General features: G+C 40.2%; 1 protein-coding gene across 1 annotated transcript in view; it reads left to right on the forward strand.

Annotated features, from left to right (window-relative positions):
- The window catches only part of ZFHX4 (zinc finger homeobox 4), a 213,750-nt gene that overhangs the window by 37,787 nt on the left and 163,339 nt on the right, over window positions 1-12,624 (forward strand). The gene's annotated exons all lie outside the window — the stretch shown is intronic.

Here is a 12,624-nt window from a genome sequence, read left to right on the forward strand (position 1 = left end):
AGTTATGTGCAGTTAGCCATATATCAGATATTGCTTTGTCTTATTTAAGTGTAACTCCAGCAAAAAAAGTTTGTAGTTTTAGATACAGGTGGAAAGAGCGGAGGTTTTCTTGTTGCCTGTTTCTCAACTGAGCAATTTAGGCTGGACTTGTACTCCAAATGAAGACCAAGAGTAGGATATGGGCTGTATTATTAAGCCACTAAAATGCCAGTGGATATGTGATATATGAAGGCTGCAAGTATGCTTTTCAAAGGTTGCCTAAGGTACAATAAGCCCACCCATCTCTGCTAAGTAACTCTCCACTGGTAAAATGATTTGCTGTCAGTCCGGCTGCTGACGGCTGCCTAATGTTGCCCTGTTTACCAGCAAGTTCACCTCCCATGTACAATCAATAATCAATAGTATTTATCATGCATGTCTGAACCCAGCACAGACATCACCTCGTGTAGAAAATGATCCACAAGAAAAAAAAAAAATGCTGTCAACAATAGAGTTAGCTATGGCTCAACAGGACTGTCTTTCCGGTTACATCAGTTAATATATTTTCGCATAGTGCGGAAATCAAGCCACACTGGTATCACATAGATAGTTGGGATTCAAGTGTTCAATTAAAGAACAATTTAGAGATGTGCTAACACAAAGGCGAGTGCATTAGATGAGAATCAATAATTATGGCCTTGTCTGCTACAAATTTTCACTTGCATATGTGAAAATAGCACTGAGATGAAGTATGGTGCAGCAAGACCCATAGTAACAGAAAACTGAGCACAGCTTTTTTAAATGTGTGTTCTGTGTCACAGCTTATGTTTAAAATGAACTATTGTTTTTTTAAGGCGTATGCTCTGTGGCTGCCATCCTTATCCTTGCTTGGGAAAAAAAAATGAAATGTTTATTGAGAGGCTGGCAAGGAACATTCTGACAGGAGGAGAGGGCAGAGTGAACAGAGGGGTTATTATTACAGGTACTTTTCTAGTGCTGTCAATCTACACAGCGCTTTACATGTATATATACATTCACATTAGTTCCTGCCCTCAAGGAGCTTACAATCTAAGGTCCCAAACTCACATTCACACATATACAAGGGCCCATTTGGATAGGAGCCTTTATTACCCTACCAGCATATCTTTGGAGCGTGGGAGGGAGAACATGCATACTCCAGGCAGATAGTGCCGTGGTTGGGATTCAAACCAATGACCCTAGTGCGACTAGGCAGAAGTGCTAGCCACTTAGCCACCATGTTGCCCTGATTTATAATGGTTCTGCTGTTGTGCCTTCAATGTCAAATCACCGGCTGTCAGCAGGGAGGTGACCTGGCTCTATTGCTTAACTGTAGAAAGGAAATGTCAGGTCTACAACCTGGCTCTGCTGTCTGTTAGGCCTGTGTCTATCCCAGGAGAGAATTGACAGATATGTAAATGCAGATAAAATTAGAAATTATTAATCCCAACTGCTCTGCTCTGTTATGTTTTTCAATAGCAATCTGTTTGGTGAATGCTTGTTCACTAAGACTTCATGTACATGGATGCAGAGGGGTGTACACCATCAAGAAAGAGTGTATTTGGGTGTCACAAGTACAGTTACAGGCAGCAGTCTGTACAAGTCAAGGCTAACAGACACCGTGGCTGTATGGCTATAACCGCACATCTGAGTGATTACATGTATAGGGATGGATGACTGGTGCTGGACGCAGACAGTTCATGTCCATGACCGCTCATCCTCCCCTGGATGTATGTAATCATGTGGTTGCATCCATACAACCACAACGTCTGCCAGCCTGTCATAGATTTGTACAGACTGTTCTCTGTGGCTGTACAAAATCATCTATGGCCCCCACCTCCCCCTAAAACTATGCTGCTTCTTGGTGGTGTATGGTGGTGTCCCTCTGTACTCATCAGCATGAGCAATCAATTCCGAATCAAAGAGAAATATGAAAGTCCAAAAAACTGCACAAAACAAGTGACAAATTGTAGATTTTGTATTTCTTTATTAAATTTATCGCAAAACTAGTTAAAGCTAAAAGGTTTTTTTTTCCCATTTAAAGTCAAAATCCTTACAGAAAGAATGAAATGTACATATACACATATAAATAATATACATATACTTCCCAGCGTTACGCAGCATACTTTTTGCTATTTTCTATTACGTTTTTTGTTTTGATTTTTGTGACATGCTCCAGCAAACAATGGGTTACACTGCTATTTAACCAGCTAGCATAGCTTCCTCTGCTTTCAGGCCTGTAATCTGAGAAGATGTGTAGGGGGAGCTAAAAAAATATTTAAGTTATTTTAACTTATACCCTTTACCTAAATGTCACCTTTGATTACACTGCCAAATAACTAATAGTTCATTATGCTCAAGTTGAGTTGCTTTTTAACTGTTTGCTGTTAGTAGACCGTGTCACACATAGAAGAGTGAGCCTGATTAGGAAAGAAAACGGAGACCAGTGGAGTAAAAGTGAAGCAAGTTACCTTTTCTGACCAGTTAAGAGTCTTTTCATAATTTCCGAGACAAAACCTGATCTCTTTGTGCTTCTATGTTCTTGTTTTATTCATTTTCAATTGATAATATTAAAACACATTTGTTACAGATACTATTTTTCTCTATGTATTAGAATCAGTTTGGTATTATTAGATTTTATCTGTTTTAGGTGTGAATTCATTCTAAAATACAGTTTTAAAAGGCTGAATTCTCAGTGTTTTGTTGTTGGGTTTCTCTTATTGAGTCAGTATTAATCCCATCGTGGCATTTTATAGAAATGTACATGTTAACTTTAAGTGCCGGTTCACACTTGTGCGACTGCGGAGATCGCATGTAATTCGGAGCGCACTGCTCCTTCATTACATGCGATCTCATGTGCGGTGCAAATTTCAGCCATACACTTTGTATGGCTGAATTCGCACTGTATCCGCACCAAAGACGCACAGGAGGCATTTTTTGAGCCGCATCAAAATCGGATCGCACAGTGGTTCACACTTGTGCGATCCGATTCTGTGCGTACTTGCAGATCGCACTGCGATATGCAATCAAACTGGGGGTGTCGTTAACTTTTGATTGACACCCCCTGCGTATTGCATATGGAAGTGTGAACTGCCAGATATGCGGATGCGATGCGGGAACACGCTGCATATTCGCAGCGTTCCCGCATCGCACAAGTGTGAACTGAGCCTTAGGGCTTGTTCCCTTAGGGCCAGTTCACACTACATGCAGTCCAGTGCGTTTTTTTCTTTTCCTGCATCAAAAATGCATGGAAAGTAGGTTGTATAGATTCCAGTAGCATAGTTCACACCAGGGCTTGCAGTTCCAGAAAAAAAAAGTAGAACATGCTGCATTTTTCCTGCACTGAACTGTACTGGAAGGCTGTAAAATGCATCAAAAAATGCACTGTAACACACATGTCCTTATTTAAGGTTAAGAAAAAAGAGGGGGAAAAATGCACTGGACTGCATTAAAAAAGGCACCTGCAAAAAAGCATATGGAACGCATCCAGACTGCGTTTCTATGGTGTGAACTGGCCCTTAGACATTTAAAAGTGAAGCTTGGTGCACCTTTCCAATTCTGGTCAAGCTTAGGTTGTCACTAAAATGTGCAACAAGCCAAACAATTATCTATGTACACTTCCATGGTTGTCGGGTGTAGGTTAGCATTGTGCAAACCTGAAAGATGCAAATATTGGGCCCGCATCTGCCATTCAGTTAACTTGTTGGCCCTTTTGGGCCATCTGCCAGAACATAGAAATGTCTCTAGAGTAACATAGACACTGGATGTCCTTCTCCAGTGCATGTCTTATGTATATTTTTTTATGTACATGTAGCGAAGAAAGAGGTTCCATATATCCTAATTTAAAAGCTGCTGTGTAAAGGATAAGTTCACTTTTAGTATCATGTTGCGTGTTCCACCCATATTTAGGGTGTAACATATAATGTGCTCAGTGCTGTATTTTGGCCTAGGGCGGCACTTTGCAGGGGGGCGTCAAAAAAGCCCCCCTCCACCTTAGACTCTATTGGCCACTAGTTGCTAGAGATGTCTCTCTCACCCCCCTCTCTCTCTCTCACGTAACCTCTCTCTCTTTCTCTCTCTCACCCACCTCTCTCTCATCCCTCTCTCTCATCCCCTCTCTCACTCACCCCCCTCTCTCTCTCCCTCACACCCCCTCTCTTTCTCTCTATCATCTCTCCTCTCTCTCTCTATCATCCCTCTTCTCTCTCTCTCTCTCTCTCTCGCCCCCTCTCTCTCTGTCTCTAATCCCATCTCTCTCACCCCCCTCTCTCTCTCATCCCCTCTCTCTTTCTCACTCCCCTCTCTCTCTCTCACCCCCCCCTCTCACCCCCCCTCCCTCACCCACCCCCCCTCTCTCTCCCACCCCCTCTCATGAGATCTCAGGGGCTCATGCTGGGACTTGTAGTCCTTTAATTTTGGAGAGAGTCACATCCATTAAAAAGGAAGGAGTGGGGCACATTTACATAGGAGGGGGCGTCCGATTTTAGTCTTGCCTAGGGCAGCACAAAACTAAAATACACCACTGAATGTGCTTATGCACAATGTATAGGTAGGTATTAATCTAGCCTTAAAATGGTAGTCCATACTGCTTGGACACTTGTACCTACAGGTAAGCTTGTAATAAAGCTTACCTGTAGGTTCAAAGAATATCTCCTAACCGCCATCATTAAGGCGATATTTCTGCAGCCGATGACGTCACCGGAGCATGCGCTCGGAATTGAGGGCTTACTGCGGCGCATACTAGCACATTATGACATTAACTTGCAGGGGGACCTTTTTTTACAGACTTTAGTATTGCTTTAAAAACTGTGTAACAACAGACTTCTCACTCTAAAATATTATAACATACTGTTTCACAGACAACATTGCACAGTCATATCCAGCAAAACATTTTTCTACTTGAATATTCAATGACCTATTTTGGCTCCTCCCTCTGCTGTTAGTTTTATATTGTGTTTTTCTTGTCCTAAAGCTATGCAGAATATTTTTAATAACATAGTACTTTCTGTGCGTTTCAAAGGCTGGATAGTGAATCCTACCTTGAAAAATGTATCCAATTAAGACCACTGCAGATATGTAATTTTGCAGCTCAAAAATGTATTAACCATATTCTGCATTCCAGGAAAAATACTCATGTAGAGCTAGACATTAACCCTTCTTAGCCAGAGGTTTAGGAGGCTCAATTCTTGGGCCAGACTCCATTATGTTGTAAGCTTTCTGCAAATACAGAAAACAGATTCATATTCAGTTCAGGTGGGTGATCAAGTTGCCACTGTAGTGTGATTTTTTTTTTTATACACTCATAAAGGTTTGTACAGACTCATTACATACCGAGAAGCTTGAAGATTCCACATTTATTTTCATGGAGCAGTTTCATGCTAGTGTTGCCACTAGATAATCTGAAACAGAACAGTTAAGTGCAAGGACCATAATGGGTTAAAGTAGGTGGTAGGTGAAAGGTCAACTGAAAAGCATCATCTGCCCAGATGCTTAACATTAAAATGATCTTTTTAATAAAAAATCTGTTTCACAGATGGCGTTTTAATGCCTTTGGCAGTATCGGGGCAGTTTTAACATTAGACGTATGCTAGTAAAAATTATTTCTGTATTAGAGCAGAACAACACCTTTTGCTTTTATGTTCGGGGGTAGAAAGCATGTGGATAAGTTTTTCTGGCACAGAACCCAGAAGCCCAGAGCTGATGGCCTTTCCATATGGACTTAAATACCTGAATACCCAATGTCTGTTAGCAATGATTGAAAGAGCAAACAAATACCATACAGGCATTTCATTTTTTTTTCTACTCAGTCCAGAGTCAGCCTTAGACTTATACTTAGGAATGTGCTTTGCAAATCATTCAGTTTATTGACTAGATGTTCCATGGATAGAATACTGCTAGCCTATTTGGACTACCTCAACCTTGTTACAAGTTTTTTTTTTTCACGTGTGATGTAAGACATATGTGCTAGGCCACTTTACTGTGTAGCAACTAAAGGGAAATTGGTTTATGAAATATATTTAAACATCCTGTTCTCTAAGCTAATAAAACTCCTTAATAAAAGCATTGAAGACATAGCCATAAACTTGCTTTGCCCTGGAACGTGAGTTCAGTCTTGTTCCTGCCTGCAAAAGGGCTTCCAACTTCATTTTGGTTTGCACAACTCTGATATGGTCTAAGCAATCATCAGCAAATATTACATATATTTGTTTTCTATTGTCTCCTTTTATCTGTTGTAAAATAAAAATAAAGCTTAAGGAGAGTGGTGAAGAGTTACAAGTACAATCAGGTTTCTAATGCTGTCTGTGAGCAGATCTTCTCACTTCCTCTTTGGTTACCAGAATAGGAAGCGAGAAGAAATCTCCCTAAAGGGAGATCCAGACAGCAGTGAAATCCAGACAACGCTTATAAGCCTTCCCTGCTAACTAACCCAAAACATATGTTTTGGCTGCTGTTGGGCTATAACTTTGAAAAGTTCTCTGCAAAACTCCACCCTGCAAATGTAGTGCTATGCCATACAGCAAACACCAAGAAAAAACAGTGTTTGTTCTCTTTCCTAGGAATTGAAAGCAGTGTTAAACTCCAAAACAAAAATGTATTATATTTCAGCTTACCAATTCTTAGTTGTGGTTGTTGCATTCATGTTCTTTTTTAGGTTTATTTTTCCTTATTTTAACCTGTTTCTCTAGCCAGCAAGGCTTCATTCAAGATTCCAAAGTTGCGCTGACTTTGGAGTGCAACTTTGCATGGGTGCAACTTGGATACAACTTTGGCTTTTACCAGTGATAATGGACAACTGTTGCATTGTATAACATTTAGGTACGACTTTCATGCAACTTTTAAGGATTAACATTGAAAGTCGGACCAAAGTAGTGCATACTACTTTGAAGTTGCTGCAACTTTAAGTTGCACATATATGAATGGTTATCATTGGAAACATGGGGAACGAGAATTGCATGACAAGTTGCATGACAGTGTGAACAGACCAGGCTGTCCAACAAAACTTGCTGTAACAGCTTAGAAAATTTTGACTGGAGTTCAGCATTAGTTCGTTAGTCAAGCCATCTACACTTTCTACTGCATTTAATTCTACACTCTCTTCTGATTGAGAATGCTGCAGTTTAAAGGTGTCTATGTTATTCTTCCATCCACACTGAAAATACCCTAAGGGCTCTTTCACACGGTCCGCCTCCGTAGGCGGATCCGTGCTGCTCAGCGGGGATCGATCCGCGATCCCCGCTGAGCCGGCGGATGACAGCTCCGTCTCCGCTTGCAGTGCGGAGAGGGAGGTGTCACAGCCCCCGCTGCTCTCTGTGGGGAATCGGATGAGAGCGGACCGCCTGTCCGCTCTCATCTGATCCCATCCGATCCCCAGGACGGATGGAAAATAGGGTTTCCATCCGTCCGGATTTCACGGACAGGATCGGATGCGGATGGCAGCGGGTGTCAGCGGACATGTCTCCGCTGACATCCGCTGCTCCATAGGGCTGAATGGGCATCCGATCCGATCCACCTAAAAAACTGACAGGCGGATCTGATCGGACCGCCCGTGTGAAAGAGCCCTAAGACAGGAAGTGTGTTACTGGCTAGATCGACAGGCATAAAATATAATAAGTATAATTATAAGTATATAATATAGTAATTTAGAAAATATAAGTATAATATAAATAAGGAAAAAGAAAACCTGAAAAAAGAAAACTAGTGCAGCCACCACATCAAAGGAATGGTAAGCTGCAGTATATTAAATGTTTGTTTCTGAGTTTAATACCACCTGTGCATGCTAGCAACTTAGATTCAGCTTGTTCAATTAGGCGTTGACTAGATAAAACCTGGAAGTTGATTGGTTTCTTTCAAGTTTTAGTAAATCAACCCTAATGAGCCTATTGAATAAATAGTCTGCCCCATATGGCATTGTGTTAATGCTTTTTTTCCAAATTTCTTTTTGTGAAAGGTTGATAGGTGACTATGGGCACCCAATAAAGGAAGAGAAATAAAGAGTTGGTTTCCACTAATCACGTCTTCTTTAAATAAAAAAAAACTCATCACACTACTAGTAACGCGGTATACACAAAGCATATCACAGTGGTGTAAATTCCATTTTATTAGTTTCTATGTTCCGAATACCTACTAGACGTTATATCATGTCATTGCTGGTTATAGAATTTCAGGCATCTTTTGTCTCACCCTTTAATGAATGATGGGTCTAATTAACTGATCCTTGCAGTGGCTGAGGACAGAGGCTTACAAAAGTCTCTACTATCTCTTAGAATTGTGCCTATATCATTCCTGGTGAGGCTCAGGAGACTGCAGTGAATTTCAGCATTTTGATGCTATCATTGTGGCCATGACTATCATGTTACAAAAGCCAACAAAATGACATAATCATGTTAATCGTGATTCATAGCCCAACAAGGCATGGAGGTATAAAGTCTTATCTCCAGATTGGCTTCCATTTCCATTCTGAGTAGCACTTAAACTCATTTAAGACAAAGTACTGTAAGGGTACATAGTCCGTACTCCTTTCCTGGTTCTACATATACCTTAAACCCTACAGAATGGAAATACCAGGTTGCATTTGACAAATGAAAGCTTAAGTCAATTAAGGAAAAAAATCATCATGAAATATATATTACATATGCTGTATCATTATTGTTCTCAGCCACCAATTAGTTAGGGATGTTCACACAGAAGAAATATTATCACACGCATTAAGCAATAGAGCAAACAGTGCAATACAAGCAGGAGAGGTTTGAGAGGAATTGATTGATGGTGTAATCTTGGGTCACTTAAGGCCAGCAATTTTCATGGTCAGCTTGCTAGCTTGTATTTGATGCAAGAAATTTAAATTCCATGCAGCATCTGTTCTTCAGATGTGTGTAATGTTACTTCCATTAACTATACCAATTTGATACCAGAGCAACTGGATTAGTGTGTGTGTGTGTGTGTGTATATATATATATATATATATATATATATATATATATATACACACACACGTTTTCAGGGTACTGTTTATTTAATTCATTTTCGGTTTATATTGCCATTATTACCAGTATATCATCATTGGAGATTTTTATGCACTTATCTGGCAATCTGTGTGCAATGAGTCCTGTCAATTAGACTTCAGATACCTTATTCAGAGTAATTGACAACAGCATGCTCTGTCTGCCATGTGTATATGACATTATCTAGAGATGTTTTTAATCCTAAATTAACACAGCGCAATGATGTAATGAACTGGTATGTCAAACTTATTGTAAACTCTTACTTTCAAGTTAAATTTAGGGTATAGAGTGTATAAATCTTAGGGGACCAAACGGGTTAAAATATAGACTGCTTCATACAAAGAATCAGCAAATTTTACAGTTATGTGTATATGCCCAAATTTTAAGTATTTTACATTTCAGCAGCATCTTTTGTGTGGCACAGTAGGGAAATAAGCATAATAAAAGAAACCCTAGTAGCCAATCATATAAAAAGGTTACAGATATTTAAAGCATGTCTTTAAAGACAACTATCGCCTTGGTTAGAGATTACTAATAAATTGCATCTAGGTATTGTAGCCAAATGGGGGGGGGGGCTTACTGTGTTTCTCTAGGCGCAATGTATACAAGAGCATTTTTTAAAGGTCATAGATAATGCAGATCTGTCTTATTGTAATTATTTATAAAAATTCTAACTGATCGGTTGTATGCCGGCCATGCAAGGCCTAATAAAAGTTCAACCTTTCCTTGGCCGTTTCAGGCTGCGAGGAGGCTAAATGCATTATCATATACGGTAACCCCCTAATGACTAGCTATTATAGATCTATGTCCTTTTAAGTTGTGTGTTACCACAGGGTATGAAAATATGTTTTTAAATGTGCATATTCATATGCAATATATACATGTTGCACCCAAGCAGATGTAAATAGCCATGGTCACAGTAAAGGTTCCAAGGACTGAACCCATCAACTCCCAGCTAATGCTCTTTGGCAGTGGTCACCTGGCAGCCCAGGGGTGCAAAACTTAGAAGTCTCCCTCCCTCTGCCCTTAAAAAAAAAAAAAATATATATATATATATATATATATATATATATATATACACACACACACACACACACACACACAGTCACCTAAAGGGAAGAAAAAAATTTTCATTAAAAAGTATGTTAAATGGATCAGGGTTCTGGTCTGTGCATTATTCCGTACTCTATGTGATGATAGGCTGATTAGTTTGGAATTAATGCAGACTTGTAGCTTATTCCTTTGAGGCTCTGCCAACATTATCATTTAAAATAAAAAAAATATATTCCAGATATGTATGGTTGCAATTATTGACCTGTCATTGTCCCATTATGATGGTAAAAGAGGTCAGGAGATTGTGCAGACCTCATTTGCATAAAAATCATTGTGAGGATGGAAATTGGAATAGGTCTCTACAGCTAAGCAACCACAGCATGTTTTGCCTAATGGCATTCAAATAATTTGTTTAGATGGAATAAAAAAGCCTATGCAGAGAGATAAACAAAAATGTTATTTTCTGTATTTCTGACACACATGACCTGGTAGGGAAATAAGCATAATAAAAGGAACCCTAGTAGCCAATCATATAAAAAGGTTACAGATATTTAAAGCATGTCTTTAAAGATAAATATTGCCTTGGTTAGGGGTTACTAACAAATTACATTTAGTTATTGTCACTAAATGGCTTAACTGGTTAGGCATCACAGGGGAAAGGTACTTACTGTGTTTCTCTAGTTGCAATGCAAACAAGAGCATTTGTTAAAGGTCATAGATAATGCAGGTCTGTCTTACTGTAATTATTTATAAAAATTCTAACTGATCGGCTTTATGCTGGCTATGCAAGGCCTAATAAAAGTAAGCAGTGCAATGGATTTAAGCCATCACAGCACACTATAACATGTGCTGACCAATCTTGAAAGCATTAATGACCTATCCTAAAGGTTTTATGACATTTTGGAAAGCCTCAGCCTGACCTAGCACCAATTGTTTCATTTACTATGGGAAGGGATCTTTCTGCACACATCTGTTCATCAGCTGAGAATAGGATCTCAACCATGCTGAGTGAGATAATTTTAGTTAGGCTAACATCTCCCTTTCCATTGTTCTTGTAAAAGACTTGCCCATTAATGACCACCTTTACTTATAGATAAGAGTCTGCTTGTGTGTATACCTATTGGCCAAATCTCATAAGGTTTGTGAACTAGCTGTGTTCACAATAACTGTTTAGCAGTAGCACCCATAGTGGTTAGGAGGTCCACTCTGGACACATATAGTCGTGTCTCTGCAATAGTTACTTTACTTATTTCATTATATGCTCAAATAGCTTCTCGCCCTTTTGGCTAAGATCAAGTGTAATATCTGTTCTTATCAAATGTTAGGGAAAGAACCCTGACCCCTTGGCCAGTTTGGGGGGCCAGTTAGTATTTCCGTGATGTAGTTAGATGGGACCTGGGTTGAATCTGGTCTTGTGCTTGTTCCCAATTGTAGGCAAGGTTCTCCCTAAGCTCTCTAAGTTCCTAATACCTTCTTGAGGGATGGAAAGGCACTGGCCTGGCAGAAGGCCGGGCTGCGAAAGAAGCCTGTGGTGTAGCTGCTCCTGGGGTGACAGTCCAGGGGTGTTGTAAACCTCACTGCTGAGGACGCTCGCCTTGAGCTTTTTTGGCACCAAAGTCACTGCACCATCACACTTTTTTCACACCTGCCTCCAGGGCCAGGCCTTTTGGCCAGGACCTGAAAAATTTGTGTTTCTTGGCCATAGGGCCTGCCATAGTTTTGCACTATGGCACTATGGAACTAGGCACTTCCCTTTCCCCACTTTTATTTGTGTGTTTTGTCACTTTTGTTTTTTCTGTTCCTGTTTGCACGGTACACCTAATTCACAGTTTGATCAGTAGGGTGTAGGTCCTCGGGCCTGCCCTGAAAGTCTTGGGAGGGGGTGGATATGGCCTTCTGGCTTACTTCGCCCTCTCTCATGGGGTCTCCCTTCTAGGGAGCCCCACCTACTACTTGGGGTTGGTTTGTTCCAGCAGACCTCCCAGAGAACGGGGTCCTCCTGGTTTCCGCTAGGTGGACCAGTAAGTACCTCAGTCCCTGTCAGGAGCCTTGCCCCCCGGGGATCAGGGAAAGGCCCTCCCTTTTGGAGGAGGTCCATGTGTACACCCTGTGCACTTTTTTGTGTACTCAATTTTGTGTGTGCACTGTATTTGCATTGGTTGTTAGTCTGAGTGCGTTTCACAAACCACGTGCTTTAAAAAAAAAAAATAATAATAATTATATGCTCAAATGGTAAATGGAAATTTTCTAGGAGTTTGGAGATTTTCTTTATAGGATGCCACCAATTTTGTTTTTGTTTGCCTGTCAATTATTAAAAGGAATGAGTGAAACGAGTACAGTTAAATGGAAAAATACAGTTCAACTGCGATGGTATTTTTAATGTGGCGTAAAGGACAACTTTGAAAATATACAAATCCTTCAAAAAACTAGTTTGAGGGATGTCTTAAAGCTGTATGGAATGTTAGGGAACAGTATCATGTAGTCCTTTAAAAGTAAAATGTTTTGTTTATGAACAGTTGCCAGGGATCTGTCATTTATCGGTCCACGGGTTCTGTTTCTAAACAAACCAGCT

Source organism: Pelophylax lessonae (assembly GCF_965119305.1).
Source record: "Pelophylax lessonae genome assembly, chromosome: 5".
In the NCBI taxonomy this organism is placed as follows: domain Eukaryota; kingdom Metazoa; phylum Chordata; class Amphibia; order Anura; family Ranidae; genus Pelophylax; species Pelophylax lessonae.